This window comes from Hylobates moloch, unplaced genomic scaffold (assembly GCF_009828535.3).
Source record: "Hylobates moloch isolate HMO894 unplaced genomic scaffold, HMol_V3 SCAFFOLD_15, whole genome shotgun sequence".
Lineage (NCBI taxonomy): Eukaryota > Metazoa > Chordata > Mammalia > Primates > Hylobatidae > Hylobates > Hylobates moloch.
The window spans coordinates 79,350,239-79,377,463 of record NW_026652290.1 but is presented as its reverse complement, the minus strand read 5'-3'; the positions used below and the strand labels follow the sequence as shown (position 1 = coordinate 79,377,463).

The 27,225-nt window shown below is 40.0% G+C and overlaps 1 long non-coding RNA gene across 1 annotated transcript; it reads left to right on the top strand.

The window, feature by feature from the left end:
* Positions 1–40: 40 nt before the first annotated feature.
* LOC131381289 (uncharacterized) lies at positions 41–25,912 on the top strand. Its single transcript, XR_009209924.1, has 3 exons — positions 41–371; positions 531–693; positions 25,629–25,912. It is a non-coding gene; the product is annotated as an uncharacterized LOC131381289 (long non-coding RNA).
* The last annotated feature ends 1,313 nt before the right edge of the window (positions 25,913–27,225 follow it).

Sequence of the window (27,225 nt, the reverse complement as noted above, 5' to 3'; positions counted from 1 at the left end):
TACCGGGACGGGGCGGAGCCAGGCTGGACGGAGGCGGGGCTAGAGCGAGGATTCCCGAGAGAGCGCCGGGGTGGGGCTGGTTCGTAGAAATGAAAAATGACTTTTGTTTAAAATGTGTTTTTTTACCAAGCACACTAAACTCTTAAGCTCACAGATACAGCCAAATAAATTAGATTATAAAAGTAGGGAAATAAGGCTGCTGTGGTCTACATTCGAATTTAGCAAATCAAAACCCCGTGGATTTGTTTTAGAAAATTCTAAAAAGCATCTTTCCACTGCTAATGACTTATTTCCAGGGACTCTGAGTACTGAAGAGCCTAGCAAGTTATTGAAATGACCTGCGAACGTGCCTTGTTGCAGATCTACCCGAAGTGAGCATAGATTTTACTGGATAATTTTTGTGATTGGAAAAAAAAAAAAACAGGACTCTTTCTAAATTTAGTAAATCTAATCTTCTATAGCTGAGATTGTTGGCCACGAACGATCAGTTTCCGAGATTGTTTAGGGATTTTTTTTTTCTTTTTAATTAGCACAGTTGTATGTTGCCTTTCGTGATGGTTCCAGAAGGCCTAGAATTATCTACTACAATCACAGTCTCCTTCACAATTTATGGTCCTGAAAAAATACTAGAGAACACCTTACCGTTCAGGATTGTGGGAAGAAAACCAGATCATAGAAATCAACAACAATAATGTACTATTTACTATTCACCTACTTTTGATGTTGCATTTGCTACACAGGTTTATGCTAAGGGGTTGTCTTGGTCAATTTTCTGCTGCTATAACCAAATACCATAGACTGGTAGATTTATAAAGAAACAGATTTGTTTGGCTTGTAGTTCTGAAGGCTGGGAAGTCCAAGACAGAGGGCATTATTGTTTTGTCAAAATATGATGGAGGGCATCACACTGGGGTAGGGGTGGGGGAGGCATGTGAGCCCAATTGACTCTGGAAATAACTAACCCTCCTGTGATAATGGAATTAACTCATTGATGACCTAATCATTTCCTAAAGGTCCCACCTCTTCAAACTATTACAATGACAAGTTTCAACTTGAATTTTGAAGGGGACATTCAAATCATTGCAGAGGTAGTAAGGGTAAAACTGAACTAATATACCACAAAGTCTTTTGACATAATTCCTGCCCTGGAGGAATTTACAACCAAGAGTAGGAACCAGATACAGCCAGAAGAAACAGAGACCCATGCAAAACAGTCTAGATTCAAGGGTTGAGGTATGCAGGTAGTAGCCTCACTACAGTGAGCAGGAGAGTAAGAGTGGGCCAGCAAAGCATTGAACCTTGACTTTTCTCCCCCCACAAGAGATTTTTGCCTTACAGCTGGGGAAGAAAAAAAATCACAAAAATAATAGCCTGTTAAGATTTTAGACATCAGACATCTGGGGAAAATAAAATCTGAAGCAGGTTCTCTAAAATTAAAGTATGTAGGTAGTGGCCTACTCTAAAGGCAAATAAGGACTGTCCAGAGAATATTTCCCTTGGAATTCCACAAGAGAGCCACTCCCACTACAGGCTGTCAAGGAAAATTTGTAATCACTTAAGTATAAAACAGGCCCTGCCACAAAAACTGCCTTTTCTGTCTAGGACATTGCCCAATCTATTGTTTACTTTTGGATCTCAAGTGCTGAATTTCAAGAAATTCATGGGTTTAGACTGAAAGTCTGGAAGAATCCGGACACCCACTTGAGACTATGCAATGGGGTTTGGGAGTAATGAAAACATGTTTTGGATTTGATGGAGGTTGTTTTATCACTCCAAAGTATATAGCTCTTCCCATGATATTCACTGATATATTATCATTTGTATGTTATTATCTGTTTTCAAGTCCTTCCCCTATGGGTTCTAGCTCCCCAGGGCAAATGTAATAATAATAGTAATAACTTCCCTTTATTGATTACTTACCTGTGCCAGGCACTAAGTTAATGCTTTTAGATATATTTATGTATATAATTCACATATTACCCCAATGCAATATTGCTATTAAACCATTTTTATAAATGAGAATACCAGGTATAGAGAAGTTAAATAATTCATCCAAGGTCACATCAGCTCATAAATTGTAGATCTGAGATTCAAATCCAATAATCTGCTTTACTCCAAAGCCAGTACTCTTAAAGGCATCCACATACAATTTGCTGTCTATCCACAGGGGATTGGTCTGAGGACTCCCCACAGATACCAAAATTTACAGATACTCAACCAATCAGTGATAGAAAAAGTTGGCCCACCATATCTGCAGGTTCCGTATCCACGAATGCAGATACAGATGGCCAGCTGTACCACAAACTCAAAGCAAAGACCTTTTCTCACTCCACTATGGTGGCCAGTGAGACTCTCAATGTTTAAGGTGCTCCAGAACTGTTGAATCTCTAAATACTCTAAATAAAGTACTATCTAACCACCTAAAACATAACAAAGCTATTCTCTCTATTGGCCTCAAACTAAGTTTCATAAGGACAAAAATTCTTAATATATTAATAGATGCAACTGTTTCACCTACCAATAGATATTTGGATCTAGGAACTAAGTCTTGGTAATTTTTTATCTCCCCCTCTCCAACTTCTCCCTCCACCCACACAGTGCCTAATAATGCATAATATATAATAGGTACTCAATAAGCTAGTAGACTAACTCCTGGACCCAAAAACATGTCTAAAGTAAAAACAAATTTTCCTCCCCTCTCCACCTTCTCCCTCCACCCACACAGTGCCTAATAATGCTTGACATACAATAGGTACTCATTAAAAATAGTAGACTAACTCCTGGACCCAATAATATGTCTAGAGTATAAACAAATTTCTCTTACGAGAAAAGTAAGTTAAAGCTCTTGACACAGAAGGTGGGTTGCCATTTTAAAAATCAAGTGTACTTATGAAAATTCAAACATTTTATCTCTGAGAGTCAATTGGTGTGATGGTTAATTTTGGGTGTCATCTTGACTGGATTAAGGGATGCCCAGACAGCTGATAAAGCATTACTTCTGTGTGTGTCTGTGAGAGTATTTCCAGAAGAGACTGACATTTGAATCAGTAGACTAAGTAAGGAAGATCTGCCCTCACCCAATTTCGGTGGACACCATCCAATTGGCTGAGGCCCAGATAGAACAAAGAGGAAAGGAATATTTTCTTTCTCCCTCTTTTGGAGCTGGAACACACTTTTTCTCCTGCATTTAAGCATTGGAACTGCATGTTCCTTTGGACTCCAGGACTTAAATCAGTGTACCCTCTCAGCCCCATGTTCTCAGGCTTTTGGCCATGCAGTGAGAGTTACACCATTGGCTTCTCTGATTCTGAGACCTTCAGACTTGGACTGAGCCCTACTGCCAGCTTCCCTGGCCCTCCAGCTTGCAGATGGCCAATCATTGGACTTCTCAGCCTCTATAATTTTGTGAGCTAATTCCCTAAAAAATATTCTCATATATCTTTATACTGTACTTATTACACACACATACACACACACACACACACACACACACTACTCGTTCTGTTTCTCTGGAGAACTCTAATACAACTAGCAAAGGCAAAAATAATAATAATAATGGCTGTTACAGATTAAAGAATGAACAAACAAACTGAGCCCTAGTTCAAAAATTTGCATATTTAATTAGCCAGGCATAGTAGTGGGCACCTATAGTCCCAGCTACTCTGGAGGCTGAGGCAGGAGAATCGCTTGAGCCGAGGAGGTGGATGTTGCAGTGAGCCAAGATTGCGCCACTGCACTCTGCTCTCCAGCCTGGGTGACAAAGTGAGACTGTATCTCAAAAAAAAAAAAAAAAAAAAAAAAGGTTCATATTAGCTCCTATCTCCCCTCTTTTCCCACTCTCAGATGTTCTTATTCCTAAACACTAAAGCTCTTTGGCTTCAATGAGCTTCTCTGACTAATTTTGCCAGAAATCTGGAGATTTACTGCAAAATCAAAGAGACTAGTAAACAGAGAGGGGCCTACTTCTGTTTCCCAAATGAAAAAGGAGTTTCTTATTAGTGAGGCTGACCAGGCTGGTAGGTGGGTTCTCAAACTTGGCCCGTGCTATTAACTCTTTCAATCTAGCTGGGAACAGCAGCGTGATTCCAAAGTGCTAGACTAGTGCTGATGCCATTGTTCTAGCCAGAGTAACTTTGTCAGTCTTTCTTATGAAAGAGTAAAGATTCAAGAGATTAAAACCTGAGTCTTTATTAAACATTAAATGGATCTGGAGGAAGCATCAGTTAAGGCTGAGGAAATTAATTGTACAGATTTGTCAAGGAATTGGAATCAAAGGGATTATATACATTAAATTTATCTCACACAAAGTAAAATTATGGAAACTGCATATTGAAATACAATATAATTTGTATCTTTAGGTGGAAATTAAAATGTTCAGTGCTTTATCCTACTTATTTTGTACAAATTCCTAAGGTATTTTGTAATGATTGCAGTTATAAATAGGATTAAAACCCATAAAAAACATAAATAATAGATGAAATACCGTATCTATTGCGTGGTTCACTCTTCCACTCATCACTTACCTTGCGAAGTCACTGGCTAAGAGGCATTCAGTTGGTTGCAATCATGAGTAAACATATGGAAATTTTTTCTCCCGGTGAGTTTCTCATCAGTGGTGCTCAGGGACCATCTCAAAGGCCTAAAATACCTATTAAACAGTCTGAGATCCAAGTATGGAAACCCCAGAGGGCTCATTAAGATCCTAATGACACCATGGCTGGCTGGGTTTCAAGGAAGGGATAAATGGCAGCATAATGGGGCCAGATTTATTTTAGTCAAATCTGGACTAACCACAGGTAGCCGTGTCTGGATACTGTAATTCAGAACTAAATATTATATTTAGTACCATTGGTCCATCTTCCACCTTAATAAATTGAAACTATCCTGCAAAGTGCTTGCTTGAAACATTCATCTAGGAATGCATATTGTCAGAATTTTAGTACTAGAGCTTTCACACACTGGAATTCAAATTCAGAAAAGCATGGTGTGTCCGATCAGTCTCTGTCTAAATTTGTATGTACTTTTTTTAGTCAGGTTTATTGAAGTATAATTTACGTAGAGTAAAAGTCAGCTTTTTTATTCTTGCAAACACATATAGTTGTGTAACCATCACTACAATCAAGATATAGAACACTTCAATCATTCAAAAAATGCCCTCTTATAGTCAATCTTTTCCCCCTCCACCAGCCCCTGGCAAACCACTGATCTGTTTTCTGTTCCAATAATTTTACCTTTTCCAGAATGTCTTTATTAGTCCATTCTCACACTGCTATGAAGAAATACTTGAGACTGGGTAATTTACAAAGGAAAGGTTTAATTGACTCACAGTTCCGCATTGCTGGGGAAGCCTCAGGAAGCTTACAATCATGGCAGAAGGCAAAGGAGAAGCAGGTACCTTCTTCACAGGGTGGCAGGAGAGAGTAAGTGTCAGCAGGGGAAACGCCAGATGCTTATAAAACCATCAGGTCTCATGAGACTCATTCAATATCATGAGGACAGCAAGGAGGGAACCACCCCCATGATCCAATTACCTCCACCTGGTCCCACCCTTGAGACGTGGGGCTTATGGAGATTTGGGGGATTACAATTCAAGATGAGATTTTGGGTGGGGACACAGCCAAACCATATCAATATTATATAAATGGAATCACATGGCATGTAACCATTTGAGTCTCATTTCTTTCACTTATTATAATACATTTGAGATTAATCCACATCATTGCATGCATCAGTAGTTTGCTTATTTTTATTGCCAGTTAGCATTCCATTGTGTGGGTATACCACAGTTTGTTTATCCATTCATCAGTTGATAGACTTCAGTTGTTTCCACTTTTTGGGTGTTATGAATAATGCTGCTATGAACATCCATGTACAAGTTTTTGTGTGGACATACGTTTTCATTTCTCTTGGGTAAATAAACAGCTAGGAACAGAATTGCTGAGTCATAAGTGTGTCTTTAGTTTTTCAAAGTAGCTATATCATTCTGCATTCTGTGGCATCCTGGAATATAGAGTTTAGCAGAAGTAGATATTGCGTGTACAAGGGCCTCTCATGACTTCCTACCGTAAGTTTTTGTCAGAACATCCCAGGTCTATAATTCCTGTAACTTTCAGTCCTGTTGCTAGAAATCATATAGCTAGTACGTATCAAATTGTAAATGCGTGAGAGTTCCAGTTGTACCACATTTTTGCCAGAACTTGATGCTGTCAGGTTTTTAAATTTTTTGGCATCCTAATATGTGTATTTCATTTCCCTTATGACTAACAATTTTTATTAGTAATGCATTTATTTGCCATCCACATATCTTCTTTGGTGAAGTGTCTGTTCAAATCTTTTATTTTTAATTTGACTTTTTGTTTATTGAATTACAAGAGTTATTTATATATCGTGGATACCAGTCCTTTGTCAGATATGACACCTAGCTTTAAGAGTTTTATGTTATTACAGGCAACTGCCGACATAGTAGCACACAGAAAAATGATTCCTTCGTTGACCACAAAGAAAACTTTACTATGACCAAACATCCTTCAAGAAGCTAGCTGACAGGTGAAATCAAAACCACCAACATTTTTACCATATGGGAACTTTCCTAACGCCAACATCAATGCAGATAGAACACATTCTTTGCAGAAAAATGACCTAATTTCACATTGAAAGATGATAAAATTATGAGCTTAAAGTACATGAATTTATCATACTAAAAGAATGTTTTAAAATTGGGAAAGTGGCACTTACAAGCTTTAGCAAATAATGTGGAAAGTTAGCTAAGTCATAATGTTCATACAGTATAACTGGATATTTTGTTTAGATTGGACCATGATCTGAATATAAGAAAATTCAGATTGTTTACCAAGAAACTCCTGTGGCATCCTGGAATATAGAGTTTAGCAGAAGTAGATATTGCGTATACAAGGGCCTCTCATGACTTCCTACCGTAAGTTTTTGTCAGAACATCCCAGGTCTATAATTCCTGTAACTTTCAGGCCTGTTGCTAGAAATCGTATAGCTAGTACGTATCAAACTGTAATTCACCTAAGAATCACCAGAGCTTTTTAAAATCCCAATGTGCAACTTTAATTTAGGATCTTAACCCCAAGATCCCAAATTAATGGGTCTAAGGTATTATCTACATGTCTATGATGACACCAGGTGATTCTGATGGGGTGTTCTATGCACTGCAGAAAGAATGCCCTAATTCTTAGTGTGTACTTGACTTAGAAAGCTAGAGAACTGAGCTACAGCAGTATGGTTTTGAAATGCTGTATAACATTTTATGGGGCTTACCCTTAAACATGCCCTTCCAAAAGGTGGACCAGATATTCACAGTTCCTACTAGCCACATTGACTACTATTGTGTAGTTTATTAATCAAAAATAATAAAAATAGCTAACCCTTATAGATTGCCTTAATATTTTCAAGATATTGTAATAAACACTTTATATACTTATTTCAGGGCTTTCACATTTTTGTTTCATTTTGTTTTTTAGTTTTTAAAATAGTCGTTTGAGACAGATAGGTGATATACTTATCCCCATTTTTTTTTTTTTTTTTTTTTTTTTGAGACGGAGTCTCGCTCTGTCGCCCAGGCTGGAGTGCAGTGGCGCGATATCGGCTCACTGCAAGCTCTGCCTCCCGGGTTCACGCCATTCTCCTGCCTCAGCCTCTCCGAGTAGCTGGGACTACAGGCGCCCGCCACCACGCCCGGCTAATTTTTTGTATTTTTAGTAGAGACGGGGTTTCACCGTGGTCTCGATCTCCTGACCTTGTGATCCGCCCGCCTCGGCCTCCCAAAGTGCTGGGATTACAAGCGTGAGCCACCGCGCCCGGCCACTTATCCCCATTTTAAGAGGATGAAATTGAAGTTTAGGGAGTTTAAGTATTTTGCCCAAAGATACAGAGCATAATTTATCTATCAAAACCTCAAGAACTAAAAAATAATAATAATTACATGCAGTACTTACTTCAACTAAATCTGCATTTGTTAGTGAGCTATTGCTGCAAATACATTACCCCAAAATGTTTTTTAATGTTGTAAATATTTTCAATAATCCACTGGCTCTCCTGGCAAACAATCTGCATGAGTTGAAGTCCAGAGAGCCAGAGTCAGAATAAGGAAGAGTGCATATTCAAAGATATATTAAAATAATCAATATGCCAGATTATTTCAAAATATAAGAAACAGAATTTTGGGTTTTTTTTTTTATTTAAAAGCAGTAGACTTCATTTAGTAGACAAATAATGCTGTTAAAGTCTTTACTGGTAATATATAAGAAAGTCATACTATATTGATGATGTCAACTCAATTTTTTTCTGTCACGCAGGCTGGAGTGAAGTGATACAATCATGGCTCACTGCAATCTCAACTTCCCAGGCTCAGGTGATCCTCCCACCTCAGCCTCCCAAGTAGCTAGGACTGAAAGCATGTGCCACCACGCCTGGCTAATTTTTTGTATTTTTAGTAGAGATGGGGTTTCATTATGTTGCCCAGACTGGCCTCAAACTCCTGGGCTCAAGCAATCTGCCTGCCTTGGCCTCCCAAAGTGCTGGAATTATAGGCATGAGCCACCCTGCCTGGTCAGTATCAGCTCAATTGAAGGGCAAAAAGAATGCTATGCCTGAATAGTGCACAGTTCAAATGAACACAAGAATAAGTCTGAATTAATAGAAGAAGAAGAGAAAGAGAAAGAAAAAAAAAAGAAGGAGGAGGAGGAAGAAGAGGAGGGGAGAACAGGAGAAACCTCACTCAAATGTATTCCTCTTTGAATGTTTTAAGAAGTCACACAGAATTTGGACCTGAGCAAAGTCTACTTGTTCTCTATGACCATATGTCATATTTATTTCCTACAGAAACAGAAATCCTCATGAAGTTCACATCAAAAGTCTATGGGTTTGGCGGGGGATGAACTGATTCTGGCCGCAAGCTGTCATTCTAATTCTATCAAACCTTCCTTAGTCTACATGACCATGGAGAATCATTTCAGAGAGTTTCTTGGATTGAGTCAGCAGGTGTCAATGCAGGTGGGGCCATGGAGTAACTGTCTGAAAAGCAGGAAAAGTTTTGACATAATTTAGGTCATCAAATAAATATCCTGTGACTTTTTAAGAGGATGTTTGAAATAGCAAGGTTGATGTTAATAGAAATACATATTTTAGGCTAGACACAGTGGCTCACGCCTGTAATCCCAACGCTTTGGGAGGCCGAGGCAGGCAGATCACGAGGTCAGGAGTTCGAGACCAGCCTGACCAACATGGTAAAACCTGTCTCTACTGAAAATACAAAAATTAGCCAGGTGTGATGGTGAGCACCTGTAATCCCAGCTACTCAGGAGGCTGAGACAGGAGAATTGCTTGAACCCGGGAGGCAGAGGTTGCAGTAAGCAAAGATCATGCCATTGCACGCCAGAGAAAGAGAGAAAGAGAGAGAGAAAGAAAAGAAAAGAAAGAAAGAAAGAAAGAAAGAAAGAAAGAAAGAAAGAAAGGAAAGAAAAAGAAATATGTATTTTTAAATATAACTATCCCTGAAGTGCTGAGAAACTGATTTACCCACTTGCTCCTCATTTTGAACTTGGACTACTTCTGCCACCTACTCTGTTGCCCCTTCCAATTTTTGAGTCATAGGAAACTATTTCATTGCTTTTATTTTCACCAGGGATGGGCAGGGCAAGGAAACTGAAGCATATTAAATATGCTACTTGTTAGGTGCTTTGTGGGAAGACAATTGAGATTTTGTTTGCTTGGCTGTTTTTTAAGACTGAAGTGGGACTTCTAGCCTTGGCAGGGTGAAGAGGTCGGTAAATCCTCTCTCCCCTCCCCATCCAAGAAACTGGAAAACTGGAGAATATTGTCCAAAAGTGCCACTTCAGGGCTCTTTGATATGTATTGCAAATATTTTTTCTCAGTTTATCATTTGCCTCTTTTGCCTCTTAATTTTACTTATAATGATTTTTCCATCAGAAAAATTTCAAGTTTATATGGTTAACCTCTGAGATTTATGCCATACTTGTAAAGAATTTTCTCACCCTGAGAAACGTCTCATAGTCACTGGGAAACCAATTCACACTAGTCATTATCTTGCATTAATTTTCTTGGTTTTATTTTTGGTTTCTTGATGAGATTTGGAAAGCAATCTAGAGTCCTAGTGAGAGATTGAGATAATGCTCTAGTTTCCTGATAAGATTTGAAAAAACCTTAGCTTCATTAGCAGCATATTTTTAAAACATCATCTGTTCTGTGACAAGTTCTCCCATTTTGATGTGTCTAGATATCACCTAGAAAACTTGTTTAAAATACTGATTCCCCAGTATGACTTCCAGAGAGAGAGTTGGGTGGGGTCTGGGAAATCTGCCTTCGTAATCAAGTTCCAAATGACAGTGATGTGGATCATCTACCAGCTGCACTCTTTTTTTTTTTTTTTTTTTTTGGAGACGGAGTCTCGCTCTTACACCCAGGCTGGAGTGCAGTGGCGCGATCTCGGCTCACTGCAAGCTCCGCCTCCCGGGTTCACGCCATTCTCCTGCCTCAGCCTCTTCGAGTAGCTGGGACTACAGGCGCCCGCCACCACGCCTGGCTAATTTTTTGTATTTTTAGTAGAGACGGGGTTTCACTGTGGTCTCTATCTCCTGACCTCGTGATCCGCCCGCCTCGGCCTCCCAAAGTGCTGGGATTACAAGCGTGAGCCACCGCGCCCGGCCCCAGCTGCATTCTTTAATATCCTGGTTCAGGGGGCATCTTATTGCACTTGATCAAATTTAGGCTAGGTCTTCCATAGGGGAGTATATCAATTAGGATCCCAGTAGGAGACAAATGTTGCATTCAAATTAAGATACACTGTTTGCAAGGATGTGGGCAAGGAAGAGGGGACCACAGGGGGAAATAAGAGAATGCTGCTGTAGGCCGGGCACAGTGGCTCACGCCTGTAATCCCGGCACTTTGGGAGGCTGAGGCAGGCGGATCACGAGGTCAGGAGATCAAGACCATCTTGGTTAACATGGTGAAACCCCATCTCTACTAAAAATACAAAAATTAGCTGGGCGTGGTGGGGGCGCCTGTACTCCCAGCTACTCGGGAGGCTGAGACAGGAGAATGGTGTGAACCCGGGGAGGCAGAGCTTGCAGTGAGCTTAGTCGTGCCACTGCACTCCAGCCTGGGCAACAGAGCGAGACTCCATCTCAAAAAAAAAAAGAGAGAATGCTGCTATAACCTCTGGACCTGAAGCCATGATGAGAGGGAATGGTTACTATACCTGGAGAGAGTCCTATACAGTTGGCCCCCTTGAGAGGAGCAGTAAATATGGTTGATCTGTTTGGTCAAGGTACATAGCCAAACTGAGTTGGCAAAAGTGGAGAATACATACCCTGACTTCATCTCCCGTGACCCTCCACCCCCAACCCCGATTTCCTGCTAGAGGTCCCCATAAGCCATGGGTGTGAGCCCTTGAGGTTGCCCATAGAGGTCAGCCTCCTGGGGTAGAAAGTAGGGTGGAGAAAGGTGGCAAGTAGATCTGAGGAACAAGGAAAGGATATCTGGCACAGGACCTATGGAAGAATTACATCACAGAGTACAAAATGTGTGACAGAGAAAGAAAAGCCACAGGGAAACAGGCAAGCCAGTGATTCTTAAAGGGAAATCATAGGAAAGGAGATTTGGGAGTAAAACTTAACATCTGGTATTTAAATAAGAAAACCGTATTTTCTGTACCATAGATTGGAACAAATAGTCTATGCTTTGCTTTGAAAAGTTATTACAGGTAATGTTTTATGTTAGTTGCACATTGAATTCACTCTTATTGAAAAGTAAATTTATATTAAATTATTAAATTAAGTCTGGCCTAATTCTAGAAAATGTCATTATTGTATCCATACCCCAAACAAACAAGCCACAAAAAAATTGTTCATTTTGCTGCTGGGTTTTAAATTAACTTCACCCTATACCAACTTGCTCATAAGAGTGAACCACAAACGCCAACAAAAATTGATAGTGCTCACCCTGGAGCCTGCCCTTTCCACACCCAGCCAGCACTGGCTTAGATTCTGTCTGTCAAACTTGAAAGCTCTGGCCCTGAAAACTGTATGTCTATTCTGCATTAACCTTTTTGACTTATTTTTGGAATAGACCTGGTATCATAGATCTTCATTGGTTATCAGTTATTCTTTGCCACGCAGGATTGCTAGGATTGATTTTGCTTGCTTCAGATTTAATGTGGCTTTTTTGTGCATATAATATTCAGCATGGTCTGGGAAGTGGCTATTTGCATTTCTAAATATCCTCATCAACAGGAAGGAATCAACAGTGATCCTTTTAGTGACATGCACAACTGCCAACATCTTACAGTCATTTCCAGAATCTCCTGGTTCATTTAGCAAATACCACATATGAGCCATCATAGTAACTCAATTGTCACGCGTGTTGGTGCCAATTAAACTGTTTTTCTTTTCTTGTCGAGATGTTTCTCTCATTTCCCTACAGGCTGTTCTATGGTTCTGTTGAAAGTCAAAATCTAGTAAGAGCAGAGCATCTGATATATTTGTGTCTTTCCTTATAGAACAATTTCATCAACAGGAAGGTAAAGAAAGCAATGAGGAAAACAGTTATGTTGAACTTAATTTTAACCAACAAAGATCTGGTAAATGATTTAAACATGACCAAAACCTTGGGAGAAAGGAATGATATCATTTAAAGTTAGTCCCTGACCAGGCGCCGTGTTGGACCCTGCATTAAGAGGGAAGCATGCAGTGGCAAAGCCCTACCTTCAGTGCTCATTGCTCATTGGCCATCTCTAGGAACAAAGACAGAACTGCATGCAAATCTCTGTGAAGTCATGGTGTTGCAAGGGCTCATGTCCAGTTGTACTTTTTAAATTGGAATCTATTGTCCTAATGTTTTATTTGTTGAGATTTGTGGTGTGATTCAAAATGTGAAAGATACAAAAGGAAATGCAATAGAAATCCTGTCACTCTGTTTCTTAGCTACCTAGTTCTCCTCCCTATGAGCAGTTCATTTTACCAGTTTCTTGAGAATCCTTTCAAACAAAATACTTTGCATATGTAAACAAATGCAAATAATATATTTTATTAAACCTGAGATGCCATGGTTTGCAATATGTGCCATTGTTGTGTATACTACTACAAAAGAATAATTTTCAAAGCCCTGCCAATTAAACTATGATATGGTATCTATTATACAATGCATTCTAATTTCAGAGACAACAAATGTGAAAATGTATGCATCTTAGAATGAATGAGACTAAGTGTGGTGGCTCACTCCTGTAATCCCAGCACTTCGGAAGGCCAAGGGAGGATCATTTGAGCCCAGGACTTTGATACCAGCCTGGGCGACATAGCAAGACTCCCAACTCTACAAAAAAAAAAAAAGTAGCTGGGAATGGTGGTACATGCCTGTAGCCCCAGCTACTCAGGAGGCTGAGGCAGGAGGATCACTTGAGCCCAGGATTTCGATGGGCAACATAGTAAGACTCCAACTCTTTTTTAAAAATTGTTTTAAAAGAGGAACTTATGTCTGACATAAAAGAAAACACAAAGTATGATGAAATCTAGATCTTTTACAGAAGTTACAACCTCTGAGCCTGAACAAATACAAACCACAGCACTAAAACAAACACACAGGTGTGACAATTAGTATTGTGGACTTTTGTGAAATAATGAAGAAAAGAAGAGGGGACTTTAGAAGAGGTGAAAGAGTATTACTGGCCGGGCGACGTGGCTCACGCCTGTAATCCCAGCACTTTGGGAGGCTGAGGCAGGCAGATCACAAGGTCAGGAGTTCGAGACTAGCCTGGCCAATATGGTGAAACCCTGTCTCTACCAAAAAATACAAAAATTAGCCAAGCGTGGTGGTGCATGCTTGTAGTCCCAGCTACTCAGGAGGCTGAGGCAGGAGAATCGCTTGAACCCAGGAGGCGGAGGTTGCAGTGAGCCAAGATGGTGCCACTGCACTGCAGCCTAGGTGACACAGTAAGGCTCCGTCTCAAAAAAAAAAAAAAAAAAGATTATTACAAATGTGGAAACTGTAGATTAGAAAAAACACAGAGTAGTAAAATTTTCTATCCACAACAAGGTTGAGAATACATTATTAAACAGATGGTTTGTTAGATTTATAGAGTAAAAATGGCATACATTTTTAATTTTTTAAAAATGAGATGATTAGAAAGAACCAGGAATATACACAGGAATATTATGCCACAACTGGGTTGTGGCTGTGATACAGGGAAAGAACCAAGGAGACACTTGCTTTGGCAGCCCTTAAATGAGTATACCCTGTATAGAATTTCCTTTCTCTGAGGCTATGAGTGACACACTACAGAGAACAACAGGTATAATAGGGTGAAGAAGGGAACTGGTTCAAGTTCTGTTTCAGACAATAACTAGTGAGCATGGGCAAGTCACTTCATTTTGTTTTTCCTTCTCTAAAATAAGGAGATTGCATCTATTAATTCCTAAGTTCCTTTCCACTAATTCCATTGTACTGATAATCTGATGGGTCAGGAAAATCTGGAAGAGCTAGTTATTTGATGTAAGCAAAATGTCTGATGTTATCTGTGATATATTGGTGGAAGTGATGAAGAAATTTGGATTAGGTTCCCATCGAATTCTAATCAGTCTGACATCTGGGACCTCATGAGAGGCCTGGAGCAGAGCCACTCAGCTAAGCCATTGCTGGATTCCTGACTCTGAGTCGGTGTGAGACAATATATGCTTATAGCTTTAAGCCACTAGGTTTTAGGGTAATTTGTTTCACAGCAATATAGGACTAGAACTAATATGCACACTTGGAGAGACACTGACAAACCTAAGTATGTCCCAAGAAGGACAGCCAGGAGGGCACTAGGTTTGAAGTCCTGTCACATGTGGAGTACACTTGAGGTGATAAGGAGGGCAGGTCTAATGAGGACCTGATGGCTGTGTGGAAGTATCTTCCAGCCTATGAAGGAGTGGGCAAACCTTCTCTATGTGATTCCAGGAGGCAAGATAATGGTGAAAGTAGCTTTGGGTTCTTATTTAGAAATCACTTTCTAATAGTTACAACTGACCCATATGAGAAAGGGGCCCAGAAAGAGACTTAACAGAAGGGTCTCAGCTGAGGCTTCATGATGCTGTCAGAAATGTTGCTGCAGAGGTCCTTACATGGGAAGAAAAGATGTCTCCTCAGGGATCTCATGGTTTGGGATTCTGTTTTAGGATACTCTGTCTGCAATTCAGAGTAGATCGCAGCTAAGCTCTTAGCTTAAATGGATATAAAGAGATGTTCCTTCTGCATGAAACTACAAGTTATTGGAGTTCAGGATCTCTGCCCAGTGCTGAAGGCTGAACAATAATGTGACAGCTTACCCACTCACCTTGTGGGGCAAGGATTTTCACAATTATGTTATTTTACATCTTCACCAACCTCTAACATTTTCTATGTGTTTTCACATACCTTCTCTGGTTTGAGACCAACACTGTGAGTAGGTGGCAGGAATGACTTGCCTCTTTTGTACAGAAGAGGACACTGAGACTCAGAGCCATTAAGTGATTCACTTGGAATCACACAGCTGGTAACTAACTAGTTAGGCAGGGACTTGGTTCCTGGATCCTGTTCATGTTCTAGGAGAAATGTCACAGGAAAGCTGAACTTCAGGTGAATAGATCTTGCTTGGAAGATGACCAGAAGAGTCTTTGGGAAACTTTAAGCCTAATTAGAGCAAACGAACCAGTGAAGGAGAGACTAGTCTCAATCTGTATTTCCAACATGCCTTTCCAGAGATAGCCTTCCACCTGCCTTTTCTGAACCAAACTTGTTAATTGAAGGAATAAGTGCGGGGTTGCTTGATTTGCAAATCAGACACTTAGACAGTTTCCTTTACTGGAAAAAAAACACAGTTATCTTCTAAGGAAGATAAGGGGCAGTGAGTAGGAAGTGTGATTTTCTGAAACTGCGGGAGCGCAAGAGAAAAATTTGGTGATAATAACCAGGAAAGTGGGTGTTTAAAGCTTTATATTCCCTGTGGTAAGCTGAACCTTTTTCTCTTAAAAGCTTAGCTTCTGCTCACTGGGTAATTTCTTATAAATATTTGGAGGGAAAGGGAGACTCTGGCTTTGTTCCTAGTTATGCCACCCCTGAAAGCTAATGGCCCAGTTCAAACAGGGTGAGTATACCTTTTCCAGGATAATGTGTCCTACAGGCTGAGGGAGGGTGGATTGGGGGAACGGGGGAACTAGCATAGGAAAAGTAAATAGTGTGGCCTCCTTTTTCAAATAAACTTTTGGCTCACACCTGCACTGGTCACCAGGCCTGGGTAGAAACAAGCCCGAAAGCCCGAGATAAGCAAATACTCTTGTTATCTTTTCATCTCTGAGTGATCAGTGGTCCCAATGTAACCTAGGAGCCTGGGTCTCCAGAAAGCCATGTGAAAGCTCTGTGTCATTTCATACACAGAGTGGTGTTTCTTTCTTAAACAATCAGTCCAGACTCATTTCATCAGAGTTAGTTCCTCCTTTCCAGGGACCCTGAAGATATTTTTCTGCTGTCTATGGGGAAAGAATGATGGAGAAGCGTGAACCCAAAGGTTCCCTCATTTATCCTTTGCCTTCAACCTTAAGCCTTTTCTAATGAGGCAGAAATTCCTAGTGTGAAAAACATGGGATTTGGAACCCAATAGAGCACCTGGAATCCTATTTCCATCACTTACAAGATGTGTGAATATAGGCACATCATGCCCTTCTGGGGCCAGTTTTCACATATATAAAACAGAATACTACGACTACTTACTTCATGAGATTCTTGTGAGGATTGGATGAGATTGTGTATGTAAAACATCTAACATGGGTCCAGGGTCATGATACTTGCACAACAAATATTATTTCCTTTGCTTCCACCTTCTACTCCTAGCTCTGCCAGAATTTCCAACTATGTCAGTTACCTGAGCAGATTCACCTAGACGAGTGAATCTACCAAATGTCCCGTTCTTATGGAAGCCTAAAAGCTCATGGAGAGACATTCCTGATTTTTACTCCCAGGAAGGAGAAATGTTTGTACTGAACAATCCACTGTACTGTTTATCTGGCTTTTGTGTGTCCAAGGGCATGCATCTGAAGACAATTGACCAAGATGAGGAGCACTATCTCTAGCTAGGATCGGGATAAAATGTGTGGTGAGGAGAACTTACGAATTCGTCTTTAGCTATGGAGCAAGGCACAGGCTAACTGGCCCTCTTACAGTCAAAGTTGGGATGCTAAAGAAAGGCTCCAAGCAAACTTGCAGAGTCCACAAGCTTCTCTTTCTGACCCCCAGACTCCACTTTTCGGATCTTTATTTCTTTTAAGCCCTCAGCAAGCCCATGCCCTCTGAATTAGCTTCCCATGGCTGCTGCAACAAATTAACACAGAGTGGGAGGTTTCAAGAAACCGAAATTGTTCTCTCACAATTCTAGAGCCCAGAAGTCCAAAGTCAAGGCGTCAGCTGGGCCTTCCTCCTTCCAGAGGCTGCAGGGGAGAATCCTTCCTTACCTCTTCCAGCTTCTGGCGGCTGTCTGCATTCTCTAGCTTCTGTGGCTTGTGACCTCATCACTCCACTCTCTGCCTCTGTCTTCAAGTCACTTTCTCTTCTGTGTCTGCATCAATCTCTATTTCACTCTTATAAGGACACTTGCCACTCAATTTAGGGCCTACCTGGATAATCCAGGATGATTTCTTCATCTCAAGATCTTTAATTTACTTATATTTGTAAAGATTCTTTTTCCAAATAATAGTCACAGTTCCGAGGATTAGGTTCCAGAGATTAAGACATGGACATATCTTTTTGGAGGCACTGTGCAAGCCATTATACCACCTAAACCTTTTTATCTTTTATTTATTTATTTTTTTTGAGACAAGATCTTGCTTTGTTGCCCAGGCTGGAGTGCAGTGGTACAATCACAGCTCACTGCAGCCTCAACCTTCTGGGCTCAAACAATCCTCCCACCCCAGCCTCCCGAGTAGCTGGGACTACAGGTATGTACCACCATGCCTGACTAATTTTTTTATTTTTTGTAGAGGCAAGGTCTCACTGTGTTACCCAGGCTGGTCACAAACTCCTGGCCTCAAGTGATCCTCCTGCCTCAGCTTTCCGAAGTTCTGGGATTACAGGTGTCAGCCACCACACCTGGCCTAACCCCTGTTAGGGAGCTGACCAACTAATTCAGGCAATGTGAGTCCACGTATTACTCTTCCCAGGGGTATTTGCATTGCAAATATCACATTAACCTAAAAGAAAAGGGCAATTCTTAATTCAAAAGGAAAAATAATCACCAATAGTGCCATTTTAGGTACTAGCAAGGAACTGTTTCTTTTTATCATTTTCTTCTCATCAGTAAGAAAACTTTTCCTGGAAAGCTATCTCCAGAAAACTCTCCAACTCTCACTTCTCATTGTATAGTTTTGTATCATATCCTCATTCCTAAACTACTCTTAGGCAAGGGGGATGCATTATACCTCCTATGACTGGCTTAGAGCCTTAGACTGACCAGGATTTCACTCCAGCAGCTGAGGAAGTAGAGAGGACCCAGCCTCTGAGAAACATATAACTTCCCGTCAATAATAGAACAAAACAAGGAAGTAGAGATTGGTGAGTGGTTTTTGGAAGGCAATCACCAGTGTCTGCACTCCATGTAAGTTATTTCCTTTCCCACCGGCCATTGGGTTGATCCTGCTATGTAGGCTGCTTCACCACATGGAACATACCTTGTTGGGAGCACTTGGCTGAAAGGCATAAAAAAAATTAGACGTTTCTGATGTGCAATCCTGATACTTCTGAAATGCAAGAGTCTGTGGGAGAAGGCATTTTTCAATATTCTTTCAAAAGACACACTTACCTAATCATCAGAGAAATAGCCAAGGATGTCTACTCAGTATTTTTAAACTACTGAGGTTTTAGGCCAGGCACAGTGGCTCATGCCTGTAATCCCAGCACTTCGGAAGGCCGAGGTGGAAGGATGGCTTGAGCTCAGGAGTTTGAGGCTACAGTGAGCTATGATGGTGTCACCGCACTCCAGTCCGGGCAACAGAGTGAGACCCCAATCGCTAACAAACAAACATACAAAACCGAGGTTTCAAAGCACCAGGAAGAAAGTTCTTTTCAAAACTCAGAATGTCTCCTTAGAAAAATGTTTGCCTATTCAAATATTGCCTGAAGATGGGTTCGCAAAAATTTAGAGGAAAAAGTGTCAAGATATCTGGATTTAAATCAGCCTGGAGACTATATAGGGAAATTAGCCATATCTAACTCAGCCTGATTCTGAACCTGTGGCCTGCAGGTAAAGGCTGAACCTTTTCCCTCCAGAGAAAATGTCAAAGCAGCAGTTTTCTTTGGGCAGCCCCTGCCTTTGATTTAGCCAAGAACCCACCTCTCAGTGGCACTACACTCATGGGGCTTACATGTACGTTTCATACTCTACCAGTTTTACCCTATGAGATATTGCCCTAGATTATTCTTTTCTTGTTATTACTCTTCTCTTTCAAGTCCACCTCAGGTTTCTTCAAAGCACAAAGTAATGCTCTGGGCATCTTACCCACTGGGCAGCACTGATAAGAGTATAGGTTTGGGCACTGGAGCATTGGGAGAAAAACTATTGCTTCATTATGCAGTTGTACTGCCATGAGATGTATCTTATCTTACTCACGCCGTTATACCAAAGGCCTGCAACTGGCTGGCAACCTACCAGCCATGTCTGGCCTGCAATAATTTTTAACTTTTAAATTAGTTGCATTCAATAGATACTGGGGACTACTAGAGCAGAGCAAGGGTTGAAAAACTAACTAGTGGGTACTATGCTCACTACCTAGGTGATGGGATCAATCATACCCCAAACCTTAACATCATGCAATATACCCATGCAACAAACCTGCACATGTACTCCCTGAATCTAAAATAAAAGTTGAAATTATGTTTTATAAAAATAAAAAAATTAGTTGCATATTAAACATTTAAAACTTTTAAAACAAAAAGAGGAAGGTTTGGATTTGAATATTTGTCTGATCCTTCCCACTCTCTCCTCTCCTTCCAGGACTCCAATTACTTATTAGGATGCTTAAGTTGCTCTACGGCTCGTTGATGGCCTTTTTATTGAAATCTTTTTTTCTTTCTGGGTTTCATTTTGGATCATTTCTATTGCTGTATTCAAATTCACTGAATCTTTTATTCTGTAATGTCTATGCCATTAATCTCATCCAATGTGTTTTTCTTCTCAGATATTGTAGTGAATATCTCTAGATTTTTTACTTAGGTCTTTTAAATATATTTTGTCTCTATTTGGCCTTTTGAACATTTGTAATTCAGTTATAATAACTTTTAATGCCCTTGTCTGCTAAGTCTAACATCTGTGCCAGTTCTAGGTCAGTTTCAATTAATTGATCTTTCTCCTCATTATGGGACATATTTTCTTGCTTCTTTGCATAATGTTAATTTTTGGTTGGATGCTGACATTGTGAATTTTAACTTGCAACACAATGGACATTTTTGTATTCCTTGAATATTCATGAGCCTTATTCTGGGTCATGGTTAAATTACTTGGAAATAGTTTGGTCCTTTTAGGTCTAGTTTTTTAAATGTTAGGTAGAGCTAGATCAGTGCTCAGTCTAGAGCTGATTATTCTCCACCATGAATGGAAGACCTTTCTAAATATTCTAATCAATGCCTGTGAATCCTGAAGTTTCCTATTCTGGCTGGTGGAAAGAGACACTATTCCTGGCCCTGTGGGAGCAGCATACACTATCCTCTCTAATCCTGTCCTGTGGTTCTTTCCCAGGCTTCAGGTAGTCCCCGCCCCACCCCAACCCCCTATCCCATGCACTAATCCACACACAGATGAATACTTGAGGGAACCCTCTTCACTTATACAGAGGAGCCCCTCTACGTGCTTCTCACCTCTCTAGTGCTATGTCATGAAGGCTCTAGCATTGTGGTCTCCCCAGACTGTCAGCTCCATCTCCTCAACTCAGCAATCTCTCAGGCTCTGCCTGGAGTCCCCCTCACTGCATGATAGCCTAGAAACCCTCTCAATGCATTAAGCTGAGTCATAGGACTCACCTTGCTTTCCATCTCTTCACCGTTGCCTGACATTAGCATCTAGAAAAATCATTGTTTCACATATTTTGCCTTTTTTATGTTTGTTTCAGAGAGTAAACCCTGTCTCTGTTAGTCTTTCTTATTTGGAAGTGAAAGTTTTTCTCATTCTTTTAAAATTTCATTTTAATTTTTATTTTGCATGTAAAATAAATAGTACATGTACAATAGTACATGTAAAAAAGTTACTAAAGATTAAACCCACATAGGCTGGGGGCATCCAGTTCTGGAAGATGGAGTAAGCAGGTAGGAACCTAAACAGAATGCTTGGAGAAGCCATCCAAAGGCTCTGAAAAGTAAATAATAATGGACATACAAGGGAAAGAAACCAAAATTTGAAGTACTAATGAGTTGGTGGCGATTTTTATTTTTTTCTCTTCCATGTCTCCCAGCCTGGACTCAAACAAAAACCAAGAACTGTGGTCCCTGAGAAAAGCTTTTCTTTCTGGTCTGAAGAGCAGGAAGAGGGCCCCTGTGGGATACAGAGATTTGGGGGGAATCTCCTCCCTCATTTTAACTTTCTCTCCCATCTCAGCCCCAGGTGAGCCCCAGATACAAAATCACAATCGTGTGATGGCAGTGGCTGCCAACAGACACATAAAACCCAGAGAGAGAGGAATGCTTCTCTCTAATCACTGGAACTGTGATCCTAAAAATATAGAGCACATCCCAGGTGCTTTTTTCTCTATTTATCCTCCTGCTGCTTTTCCCCAGAGGTAGACTCAGTTGTAGGAAACAAATTGGAGAGCAAAGAGACTAAAGCCCTAGATTTCCATCAGAAGACCAGGAAGGGAGATGTGTTTAATATATAAGATAACTGAAATAATACCAGGTTTACCGAATAATACCAAATGGAATTAAAATAGAGCTCAACAACAGAAAGACATCTGAAAAATCCCCCAAAACTTAGACATCTAAATAATGCTTATAAATAACCTATAGATCAAAGAGGAAATATCAAGGGAAATTATAAAGTATTTTGAACTAAATGAAAATGATGTAACTAAAGCAATGCTTAGAGGGAAAGTTTTAGCACTAAATGCTTAAACGAGAAAATAAGAATAGAAAGAAAACTATAGACTGATAATCTGTCATGAGTATAGATGCAAAGATCCTTTTAAAAATGTAGCAAATCTGGCCAGGTGCAGTGGCTCATACCTGTAATCCCAGCACTTTGGGAGACCAAGGTGGGTGGATCACTTGAGCTCAGGAGTTCAAGAGCAGCCTGGGGAACACGGTGAAAGCCCGTCCCTACAAAAAATTATCTGGGCCTGGTTGTGCGCACTTGCCGTCCTAGCTACCCAGAAGGCTGAGGTGGGAGGATCACCTAAGCCCAGGAGTTCAAGGCTGCAATGAGCCAGGATCACGCCACTGCACTCTAGCCTAGATGAACAGAGTAAGACACTGAAAAAAAAAAAAAAAAAAGAAAGAGAAAAAGAAAGAAAAATTAGGAAGTCAAATACAGCAATATATAAAAACAATAATATGTCACAACCAAGTGGAATTTATTTTTGGAAGACAAGGCTGGTTCAACGTTTTAAAATCAGTCACTGTAATCCATCATATTAATGTCTGAAAAAAAAAATATTTGTACCAAAAGATACAGAAAAAGCATTTGACAAATTTCAACATACATTCATGACAATAGTTTTTTTGGTATAATTATGTCTCATGGAATGTTTTGGACATAATTATGCTAAAAATTATTCGTTGTTTACCTGAAATTCAAATTTACCTCGATAGTATGTATATTGTCTGGGAACCATATAAGATCCAAAATGATTTTATAGACTTGATGAATAAGAATCAAAATATTAGCAGGATTTTTTAAAACATAAGCAAGCTGACTCTAAAATTTATATGAAAAGGCGAAGGACATAGAATAAACAAAACAATTTGAACAAGAAGAATGGAGTTAGCTCACCCTAACCAATTTTGAAACTTAGTCTAAAGCGAAGTATAATAATTTTAAGACACTGTGGTATTCATGAAACTATACACACACAAGGGGAACAAAATAGGCAATCCAGGAATAGATCCACAAAAATATGATCAATTGATTTTTGAAGATAGATTTTTTATTGATATAAAATTGACATAACATAAAATACATTATTTTAACCATTTTAAAGTACAAAATTGACAATTTTTGAAAAAGGTATTAAGGCAATTCAATGGATAAAGGATAATCTTTTTAACAAATGGAACAACTGAACATCCATATGCAAAAAAATGAACCTCAAGCTATATATCAGAGTATAATCTATAGAAAAAGTAACCTCACATGGATCATAGATCTAAATGCAAAACCAGAAACTAACATGTTTATTTTAAAACATATGTTTTTGATAATGTTTAGATATGACATCAAAATCCAATTCATAAAAGCAAAAAAAGATAAATTAGACTTAATCAAAATTAAATTTTTTCAGCTAAAAACATTGTTAAATATTTAAGAATTAAAAGAACAAGCTGTAAACTGGGGTCAAATATTAGGAAATTGTATATCCAACACAGGATTTGTGTCCAGAATATGTAAATAACTTTCAAAACTCAATAGTAAGAAAACAACAATACAATTTTTAAAACAGGCAAAATATGTGAATGAACATTTCAACAAAGAGGTTATGCAGATGGCAGATAAAGACATGAAAAGTTGCTCAAAATCATTAGCCATTAGGGAAATGAAAATTCAGACCACAATAAGGTACTACTCCACACCCATTAGAACGACTATAATTAAAACACCGCCCTCACCACCAACACCAAACGAGAATACCAAGTACTAGTGAGGAAGCAGAGCAGCTGGAAGAAATTCTCCCACATTGCTGGTGGAAATGCAAAATGGCAGACACTCTGAAATCTGTGTGGCAGATTCTTATAAAGTTTAACATGTACTTACAAAATAACCCTGCCATCCCACTCCTAGATGTTTGCCCTAGAGAAATGAAAACTTGATGCTTACAGAAAAACTTGTACATGAATGTCTATAGCAGCTTTATTCATAATCACCCAAAACTGGAAATGCATTAAATGCCCCTCAATGAGTGAATGGCGAAGTAAATTGTAATGCATTCATTCAATGAATCATACTCAGCAATATAAAGAAACAAAGTATTGATATGATCAATGACATGGATGAAGCTCAAAGACATTTTGCTAAGTTTACAGTCTCAAAGGTTTCTGAAAGAAACAAGTCTCAAAGGTTACCTATGGTACAATTCCATTTATAAGATAGTCTGGAAAAGGTAATACTACAGAAATGATGAACTAATCAGTGGTTGCCAGAGGTTAGGTGCTGGAGACAACGTTTCACTACAAACTGGTAACAGGAGAGAATTTGGGGAGGAGGTAATGGAACTGTTCTGTATTGATTGGTGCTTGCACAGATCTATATATATTAAAGCTCAGAGAACTGTACACACAAAAAAAGTAAGTTTACTCTTTGTAAATTAAAGGAAAAGATGATGCAAAAAATCTTTGGTCTTTGGATGCCTTTGGTAACAAAAAGAAAAAAGAGAAAAACAAAGTTTGGAACTGCGACAGCCTCCTTACTTTACAGTTGGAGAAACTTCAGCCAAAGAATGAAAGTAACTTAATCAAGGCCAAAAGAACTAACAAGCAACTACAGGAGCAGATTTTCTTTCTGGAAATATTTCTTATCCCGGTCCCTGACCCAGGCCCATTCTGGCAAGTTTAACTTATCGTCTATTTTTCTTTAGGGAATATCTAAGTTCAGAGTTTCTGTGGAAGACAGAACAGAATCATGTGCAAATTAAAACAAAAGAAATATAAATGCTATATATATAAATACTCTCATATGCATATAAAAGTGATATGGTTTGGCTGTGTCCCCACCGAATCTCATTTTGGATTCCCATGTGTTGTGGGAGGGACCCAGTGGGAGGTAATTGAATCATGGGGGCAGGTCTTTCCCATGCTGTTCTCATGATAGTGAATAAGTCTCACAAGATCTGATGGTTATAAAAAGGGGAGTTTCAGCCAGGCGCAGTGGCTCATGCCTGTAATCCCAGCACTTTGGGAGGCTGAAGCGGGCGGATCACTTGAGGTCAGGAGTTCGAGACCAGCCTGATCAACATAGAGAAACCCTGTCTCTACTAAAAAATACAAAATTACCCAGGCATGATAGCGCATGCCTGTAATCCTAGCTACTTGGGAGGCTGGGGCAGGAGAATTGCTTGAACCCAGAAGGCGGAGGTTATGGTGAGCCAAGATTGTGCCATTGCACTCTAGCCTGGGCAATAAAAGTGAAAATCTGTCTCAAAAAAAAAAAAAAGGGTAGGGGCAGTTTCATTGCACAAATCCTCCTCTCTTTGCCTGCTGCCCATCCATGTAAGATGTGACTTGCTCCTCCTTGCCTTTTGCCATGATGGTGAGGCTTCCCCAGCCACATGGAACTGTAAGTCCAATTAAACCTCTTTCTTTTGTAAATTTCCTAGTCTCGGGTATGTCTTTATCAGCAGTGTGAAAATGGACTAATACAAAAAGCTATATGTATATCTCCTGTTTTGCAGATTGTGAAGTCGGCATGAGCCCAGCTCCTGACGGATAGGCCTATGGCTGACTATGAGAAAAGATGTCTGAAGGATGGCCCAGATAGCAAAACAAATAAACCAGTAAGCAAACAAATGGGGGAGCCCTGGAGTTGGACCAACTGTCTATAAATCCAGGCTCTGCTACCTACTCGATGTGGGATGATCCTGTGGACATTGCTTACATTTTTTTTACCACCTTACTGGCTTCATTTATAAAAGGTATCCTAATGTAATGTACTACAAGAGATTAAAACAAAAAACTCACCAGCAACTGTGGTAGTTTGCCAGTACTTTCTCATCATGGATTATTACATAAGATGTTAGCATGTGACAAAAATGTGCATCTTAGAATTGGAGAAATATGGTAATATATATTTCGTTTGGCTATTCTGATGATTAAAGAGTTGTCAAGGCCAGGTGCAGTGGTTGCACCTGTGATCCCGGCACCTCGGGAGGCCAAGGTGGGAAGATAGCTTGAGCCCAGGAGTTCAAGACCAGCCTAGGAAACATAGTGAGAGCCTGTCTCTCTAAAAAAAAAAATTATTATTATTATTTTTTAATTAACCTGGCATGATGGTGTTGGTTCCAGCTACTCAGGAGGCTGAAGTGGGAGGATCACTTAAATATGGGAGGTCAAGGCTGCAGTGAGCTGTGATTGTACCACTGCCCTCCAGTCTGGGTGACAGAATGAGATACTGTTTCAAAAAAGAAAAATTGTTAAGGCCGGGTGTGCTGGCTCATACCTGTAATCCCAGCACTCTGGGAGACCAAGGCAGGTGGATCACCTCAGGTCAGAAGTTCGAGACCAGCCCGGCCAACATGGCAAAACCCCGTCTCTACTTAAAAAACAAAAATTAGCTGGGCGTGGCGGCTCACACCTGTAATACCAGCACTTTGGGAGGCCAAGGTGGGTGGATCACCTGAGGTCAGGAGTTTGAGACTAGCCTGGCCAACATGGTGAAACCCCATCTCTACTAAAAATACAAAAGTTCACCGGGTGTAGTGGCGTACACTTGTAATCCCAGCTACTCAGGAGGCTAAGACAGGAGAATCACTTGAACCTGGGAGGTAGAGGTTGCAGTGAGCTGAGACCTCACCATTGCACTCCAGCCTGGGCAAAAAGAGTGAAACTTTGTCTCAAAAAAAAAAAAAGTTACATATTGATTTCTGGCATATAGTTCTCAACCAACAGTTGTTAGCTTTTATCACTGTGGTTACTAGTACTACTATTTTAAGAAATGAATAGCGAAACTTATAATAAGTTGTAAAATGCTCCTCACACTCTGCCCTCCTACCGCATATCTTACCCACTTTGCTGTTGAATTTTCAAGCCCTGGTACCTGCAAACATGAATGTATGGATGTCACCAGAAAAAAAACAAGTGAAACATTGACCACTTCTCAGTTCTTGTTAGAGGAAAACCACAATGGCACGTTAAATGTTGTGGCAGCAGGGTCAGATCTGGCATGTACATGCTGGTTCTCACAGGATGAGTGAATCGGGGCAGGAACTGAGCGATGTTTGCATCAATCCTTCACTGAAGGACAGGGGACGAGGGCCACATCCAGGGGGATAA